The 8,292-nt window shown below is 35.5% G+C and overlaps 1 pseudogene; it reads right to left on the bottom strand.

The window, feature by feature from the left end:
- The window catches only part of LOC110316730, a 13,899-nt pseudogene extending 9,107 nt beyond the window's left edge, over positions 1-4,792 (bottom strand).
- Positions 4,793-8,292: the final 3,500 nt, after the last annotated feature.

Genomic DNA, 8,292 nt, shown 5'->3' with positions numbered 1-8,292 from the left:
CTCACATCTATGGTTCCTGATTTCTTTCCTAGGTTTTCTATCTCCAGAGTTGTCTCCCTTTGGGTTTTCTTCATTGTTTCTACTTCCATTTTCAGAACCTTAATGGTTTTGTTCAATTCCGTGCCCTGTTTGGTTGTGTTTTCCTGTAATTCTTTAAGAGATTTTGCTCTTTCTTTTAGCTGTTTAGCATTGTTTTCCTCTAATTCTTTAAGGGATTTTTGTGTTTCTTCTACCTGTTTAGCAGTGTTTGCCTATAGTTCTTAAATGGCTTCTACCTGTTTAGCAGTGTTCTCCTGTAATTCCTTGAGGGATTTTCATGTTTCCTATTTATGGGCTTCTACCTGTTAAGCCTTGTTCTCCTGTATTTCTTTGAGTGAGAAAAAAAAAATCTAATAAGTAATATGGGATTTTCCTCAGTGTAATGTGGTAATGAGTGATGTGATAGAGATGATCATTATGTCTTTATGGATAGTGAGTAGAGACGGTAGGAAAATTAATCAAGTTCTATGTGATATTTTCAAAGCCATAACCAAGCTCACCTACTACCTATATTATGCCCTACTCTAACAGTTTCCAGAACCTCTTCAAATAATACCATCTGCAATAGGGACATTTTGTATCAAATCAAACTTTCTACTCTTTGTTTCAAATGCTCATCACTGTTTTTTTGATGCAAAATTCATTAAGCCCAACCTGAAATATTGTCAGAGGCTTAATAGTTCTAACAATGTTAAAATAATAAGACAGAAAACTTACCTAAGATTCAGGGAACTAACAGGGAAATTTACTTTTGAACAGTCAAAAAGAATACTTGGTCATTCTAAAATGCAGTAGTACAGAGTAATGTCCTCATTCAAGAGTAATGTCCTCATTCAAGAGGAAAAATTGAGATATTAGAATTACAGGAAGTAAGAGCAATAAACATCACAGGACACTAAGATTTATAACTCTGAAGTATCTGAAATATATTGTGTTGTGTAGAGGTGTATGTACCTGTTGGATAATCCTATTATATGAATTTAAATGTAAGTCACACATGCTCTCTCTTTTGAATTGGCTTTGTTGTTTCCATTAGCTTCCCTCAACCTACATTCCATATCTCCAAAATCTTAGCTTTGGAGTTCAGCTTAGTCATCATCAACATGATTTTATGTGTCAATGTGTCACCCCTTTAAAGATGCTAGTCAAGATCGTCCCCTGGGTATAATGATTGGCCTTTCAGTTGACCTTCTTTCTTTTTTTTTTTTTTTTTTTTTAAGAAGACTGGTTGATTCTTTCACAATCTATAGATTTTGGCTCTGTATCCCTCAAACATTGATATAATATGGTTGAAAACCAGTTATGTCAACAAGTAGAATAGTAACTGAGCCTGTTTGGAATATTCTGTAACTGGATAATTAAATGCCAGAACTACTTACTTCCTTAGGTGGAACTGTGGATATAGTGTATTCTCAAGCTCTTATTCTAAAACCAAGCTTTCAAATTAATTAAAACTTTTACAGATTTTATAGAGGGATATTTCAGGTTTGACCAATTTCTTTTAGTTTTTAATGGTTTTATATATATATAAATATATATACATATATATACACACATATATTCATATGCATATATATTCATATATATATTCATATACATATATATATATATATATATATATATTCTTTTTTGGATATTTTCTTTATTTACATTTCAAACATCATCCCCTTTTTTGGTTCACACCCCCTGGAAACCCCTTTCACACCCTCCCTCCCCCTGCTTCTATGAGGGTATTCCTCCACCCACCCACCCACTCCCACCTACCCACCCTCAGTTCCCCTATACTGGAGTATCTATTGAGCCTTCATAGGACCAAGGACCTCTCCTCCCATTGAAGCATGACAAGGCCATCCTCTGCAATGTGTGCAGCTGGAGCCATGTCTGCTCCTTTGTTGATGACCAATTTCTGATATGCCCTCAGGATAAATTTTCTGTCTTCCTGACAATATGAATTCTATGTTATACTAAAATTTCCTCTATCAAATCAATTATTTCTTTACTTTTAAATTCAACTCACTCAATGTGTTAGGTCTCAGATAAAAAAATAGAGGATTTTGTTGTTGTTGTTTTTTGTAATGGATCTTAGGTCAGTTTCTAATAGAGGTTTCATTCTGATATAGTTTCTCATTCTTTTTTGTCAGTCGGGGTTTCTTAATATCCACAAGAATAACCAAGCCAATTGCAAGGCAATCTAGGTTTTCTCTAGCCTCTTGCTTCAACTGCTCCAAAGCCCAGCCCCCTTGTAAACCAATTCTGAAGACTTTTGAGGAAGTTCAGTTACCACAATGGCCCTACATTTCAAGTTCAACTATTAGAATACCTCACTTTTGTTTTTGACAAAACAATTTTAAACAAGGAATGGTTTAATCTGCATCATTGTTTCTGAGGGTTAAATCTCATGGCATCCTGGACTCATGAATTCAGATCAAACTTCCCAGTGGTCAAACAAATACCAGAGATACTCCAGTAATCAGGAAAATGCAAATCAAAAGACCCTGAGATTCCACCTCACACCAGTCAGAATGATTAAGACCAAAAACTCAGGTGATAGCAGATGCTGGTGAGGATGTGGAGAAAGAGGAACACTCCTCTATTTCTGGTGAGATAGCAAACTGGTACAATCACTCTGCAAATCAGTCTGAGGACCCAGCTATACCACTCCTGGGCATATAACCAGAAGATTCTCTAACATGTAATAAAGAACATGTTCCACTATGTTCATAGGAGCCATATTTATAACAGCCAGAAGCTGAAAACAACCCAGATGCCTCCACAGAGGAATGGATACTGAAAATGTGGTACATTTACACAATGGGTTACTACTCAGCTATTAAAAACATTGACTTGATAAAATTCACAGGCAAATAGATTGATATAGAATATAACATCCTGAGTAAGATAACCCAGTCACAAAAGAAACACATGGTATGTACTTAATGATAAGTGGATATTAGGCAAAAAGCTCAGAATATTCATGATACAACTCATAAACCCTATGAAGCTCAAGAAGAAGTAAGACCAAAGTGTGGATGCTTCAGGCCTACTTAGAAGGGAAAATGAAGTAATCATGGCAGGTAGTAGGCAGGAGGGACTTTGAAGGAAGTGAAGGGGGGCAAAGGGGGCAGGATCAGGTATGGGAGGAGACAGGGGAGATGTAGAGAGGGTCAGAAAAATAAAGCAGCATTTATATCAATTTTCTATTTTATTTTAGTTAATATTAACAGTTGATCATATACTAGATTTCATTTTCAGCTGTTTCTATATTTTATTTTTTTATCATCCATCTCTTTCTCCAAATATTATATACATTGGGATATTTGAAGATTGCATATGTTATTAGACAATGTTAATTCAACAAGGACCAGAAATAAAAAAGCAAAAGAAACATTTGTGCGCTCAGTTTATAGGTACAATTTGTTAGAACTTTTCAGAAAGGCAAATAAAAATGATCAAAAGTCCAATACTGATAGAATATATTTGCTCTCACATAATTATGAGTAAGATTCTTACTGAAATATAGGAGAAGCAAGTCCATTAAATGCCCCCTCCTGAGATTTGCTCAGTGAAAATAAAATCTTGTTTCAAACTGACATTGTCCTTTTTGTGTGCTGCTTCTTGTTTCTGCTTGACATTCTTATTAGATGATCATAACTTCAACTCAGGGAATGTCCACATATGATTCACTAAAACTGAACAGTAAGAATAGAGAAACCAGAAATAAGTAATAAGACAAAATGCCATTTAATTTTATCTAAATTTCCTCTGGAGTTTTTGTGAAGGTCTTTGGAAGAAATTCAGTCCGTTGCAGAGCTATGGTATTTGCTAAATCCCATACTGATATTCACAAGTTGTTTTCATATGCACACAAAGACTGCTCAAATTTCTACTCTTTTTCAGCTCCCAAGTTAAAATCTAATTTTTATCACAATTAAATTTGCATCTCTCATTTCTCTCCCAAATCTTTGTGATGTTTTTATGTTCCTGACATTGTGAAAAACCAACTAACCAAAAATGCCACCATCTACAAATAGTACAATAAACTTACAGAGGAGAAACTGCCAGCTACCAAGAGTGCTTACTATGCAAGTAATTGATTATAAAAAGAGTTGCGAGGACTTGTCTGACACATAATTAATATCTTATGATTAAATCCAATGAGATGTGATATGATATCAAATTAACATATGATAAATATTACATATGACTCTATCTGGGAGAACAACAGTAGGTGACATAGTAACACACTTATTGTCTAATGGTTCTTTATGTTCCATCCCATCCACTGTTTGAAGTGGAAATTTCTGGTTTCTTCATAGACTCAGTTGTGTCATGTGATGTTTTTCTACAAAATTCCTTATGAGTGGATATTTTTGCTGAAGTAGACACATGGGAGGATTTTTTACTCAGAAGAGATATGTGGTGATTTTTCTGGAGGCATGTGATGTTTAGCTAGAGAGGATGCTTGAGAAAATACATAATATTTGGAAAGGATATAAATATAGCCAAAAGAAAAAAGGATGATGCTCTATTGAATGGGTATGCCTTGTCGTTCTTTGCCACTCATCATTGGACTTTGCTGATGCTGGACTTGGCTGACAAAGCTGGGTGGTATTGGTACACCTTACCCTTCCTTATTGGTTATCATTTGTTGTACCACAAAAACTTCTGGTGGTGTTCTGGCTACTACTTGGCACTTCTGTGGACTCAAGCCAATTGGTAGGACCTTGCAGTTTCTTCTGGATATACTTGCCATTGCCGATTTGAAGATAGTATTTGACTGCAGATATAACGTCCACTGCTAATTCGTGTGAACTGAACTGCTGATATTCTGACAGTGCAGATTGGATTTGCATCCAAAAAGTATTTCTAAACAGATCCACGTTATCTCTTGCTCTATTAAACTTTCCTTTCCATTACATCTGGTGGGTAGTGGGCTACAAGGGAAGTTAAAATTTTTAAGCGGGTCTGGGTCAGAGGGTACAACCAGGAGAGGGATAAAATCTGGAGTTTAAAAAATATTTTTTAAAAAAATCCCTTATTTAAAGTAGGTTTTGAAAAATCTAAGCTACAAGTGTCTCCTTTTCTCACTGGGTATTCCCACTCCTTCTGGCCAAGCATTATTCTTTCCTTACAAGAGATCAATATGACTTGGGGAATTATACCATGTGTGGTTTTGATTCTGAGTCTGTGCTCAGAGTGCTTTCATAGTTACATGAATCATTGCATACATCAATATTTGATAGCTTTTTATATTATTATACATTATTTCATATTTTGAATATAACTTTCGAAAATATTTTCCTCTTGAGGCACATTGTCTCCCTTGCCAATTTTAGCTATTATAAACAGACTTACAGCTATACTAAGTTCCTATCCGGAAGTATAAAAGAATATCATTAATAGTATCAGGATTGAGCACCCTCTCATGGCATGAGTCTCAAGCTGGGCCAGTCCATGGGTGGCCAACCTCTCCATTTCTGCTTTATCTGTACCCCTGAACATTTTGTAGGCAGCACAAGTTGTGAGTCAAAGGTTTTGTGGCTGGGTTGATGTCTTAATCCCTTCATTGGAAGTATTTCTTGGTTTTAGGAGATTGTTATTTCAGGTTCCACATTCCCCATTGCTAGGAGTCTTAGTTAAGATCGCCCTCATACATTCTTGAGAATTTCCGTTATGCTAGGTTTCTAGTTTGTCCCATAGATGACAACCCCTACTTCAATCGTCTCTCCCATTACTGTTTCCTGTGTACTCTCCTCACTTCTTCCTTCCTGTTCCCATCCCATCCATGTCCAGGATACAGTCCCCTCCTTCGTTCTACCCAGGATTTCTATTCCATATCCCCTTCTCAGTGAATCAAGCTCCTCACCCTACATTGGTCCCTCCTTGTTACTTAGCTTCTTTGGGTCTATGAAATATAGAATCGTTATCCTGTACTTTGGGGTAATATAACCTTATAAGTGAAGGGATACCCTGTTTTCCTTTCTGGGTCTGGGTTACTTCATTCAGGGTGATCTTTTTTAGTTCCATCCATTTATCTTCAAATTTCATGTTAGAGAGGCTTCACTCTACAGCAGACACAAACAGATGAAGAAACCCACAGCCAAACATTAAGCAGAGCTTGGAAAATCATGTGGAAGAGGGGGAAGAAGAAATGAAGAAACAAGAGTGGTCAAGAACACTACAGGAAAACCTTAAAAATCAACTAATTTGGGTCTATAAGGAGCCACAGATCTTGAATTGCATACCGGAGAGCATGAATGAGACAGATGTAGGCCCTTTTCACATATACAACAGTTGTGCAGCTTGGTCTTCATGTGAGATTCCTAACAATGGAAATAGGGGTTCTCTCAGGCAGTGTTGCCTGCCTTAGCATCACTTTCTTTAACTGGACTCCCTTTTCTGAGTAATAAAGGAAGGGTGAGTTTGTGGGGATGATGGCAGATGAGAGGGTGGGACTTGGAGGTTAGAAGGGAAAGGAAGCTTAGACCAGGATGGAAAGTAAATAAATAATTTAATTAGTTTGAATAAAAATAAAACAAACAGTTATAGCAAACACATAGTGATATTCACATACACATATTTTTATTTCTCTTAAGAGCATATTTGAATATGGAAAGCGTGTACATTTGGTAGAATTATACTCATTTTCACAAAAATTCTCAAATTGTTTCAGAAATATTAGACTACATTTTATATCCATGAACAATACATGAGAGTGAGAGATTTCTTATATCTTTGCAAGAAACTGTTCTGGTGAATATTTCTAAAGTTTATCTACTCTCCAGAACATTCTTGTATTACATAGCTTAGAGAAGTGCGTTATTGCATTCAAATTTGCACTCAATAATAAGGGATGACCTGATGATACTTTTATGTGTTTCATGCTTTGAAGACATGCTTGGATTTTTAGTACTTATCTCATAATTTCATATGTTTGATCTCCATTTTCAAATCTGAGAAATTATTATAAAGCTGACATGAGTTAATAAATATTCAATTGCCCCTGTGTCTTGTAATTTTATCTTTTTAAACTCATGAGTACATGTGTATGAACATAAATATGGAGGCCAGCAGAAAATGATGGGTTGTGTTCCTCCATCACTTTATACTTCATTGGCTGAGGCATAGTCCATTTTGAATCAGGAGACTATTGAGTTTGCCTACCCTGTTTGTATTTGTCATCCCAGTACAATGACCAACTGAGCTCTAGAATTACAAGCAAGTCTCTAGCTCACTGCTTTTTACTTGGATGTTAGGAAGCTGGGCTTTGTTCCTTGCACGACAATTATTTTGTGCAGTGGACAATCTCCCTGGCTTTCATAAGTTTTTGTTGTGGTAGTTGCTGTTGTATTGCAACACTTTATCTGAAAGTTCCAGAATTATCATACAGAGTGCTCAGAGTAAATGAACTTATTTTTAATTTAAGAAGGAAATTTTTTTTTTATTACCAATTAGTGGATTTTAATTGCATGTTTTTAGTTATATAATCATTATCAAATTGTGCATATTATTCTTGGTTCCTAATTTTTATATTTTAAAGTAAGCATTACATTTTTGTTAAATTAGGTTCTCAAAGTGTAGTCATTACTCCCTCATCACAGGAACTTCATTCTACAAAAGAAGGAAACTATTACAAAAAAAAAAATCTTCTGGTCAAAACACAGAGAACAACTACCTATACCCATAGCTAGTTGCTACATCTAAAACACAGCTAAAGCTCAGGTAAAATTACACAAGAGAATGTTTAACATTATAAGAGACAATGGACGACCATGTCTTCTATAATATTTGTTTTCTTTTACTGATGGGGAAATTTCAACCATATGGTCACTTAAGTAAGACACACACACATTGAAAATACCAGTTGGCATGTTGGCATGCCAGTGCAGGTTGATAAAGGATACAAGATGCCCATCCTAGATAAACAGTTACAGACAAAATGGCTGATGAGATACAAAATTAGTCTTGGGATAAGTCCCTTTATATTGTGTCCAATCCCAAGTCCTCATGCTGAAAACACACAACACACACACACACACACACACACACACACACACACACACACATATATATATATATATATATATATATATATATATATGAGAAACACTAAGTGGGCTCAGCAATTCGCATTTACATATCTCTATATACATGTACATGTAACAGTAATAATTAAAGAATAAAAGAAAGGATAGAGATAATAACTTAAATGATGGTGTTGCAGGATATTTGATCACATTGTGAACTGCAAGA

The sequence above is a fragment of the Mus pahari genome, chromosome 2, assembly GCF_900095145.1.
Source record: "Mus pahari chromosome 2, PAHARI_EIJ_v1.1, whole genome shotgun sequence".
NCBI lineage: Eukaryota > Metazoa > Chordata > Mammalia > Rodentia > Muridae > Mus > Mus pahari.
Note: the sequence above shows the minus strand (reverse complement) of the source record. Positions and strands in the feature narration are given on the sequence as shown.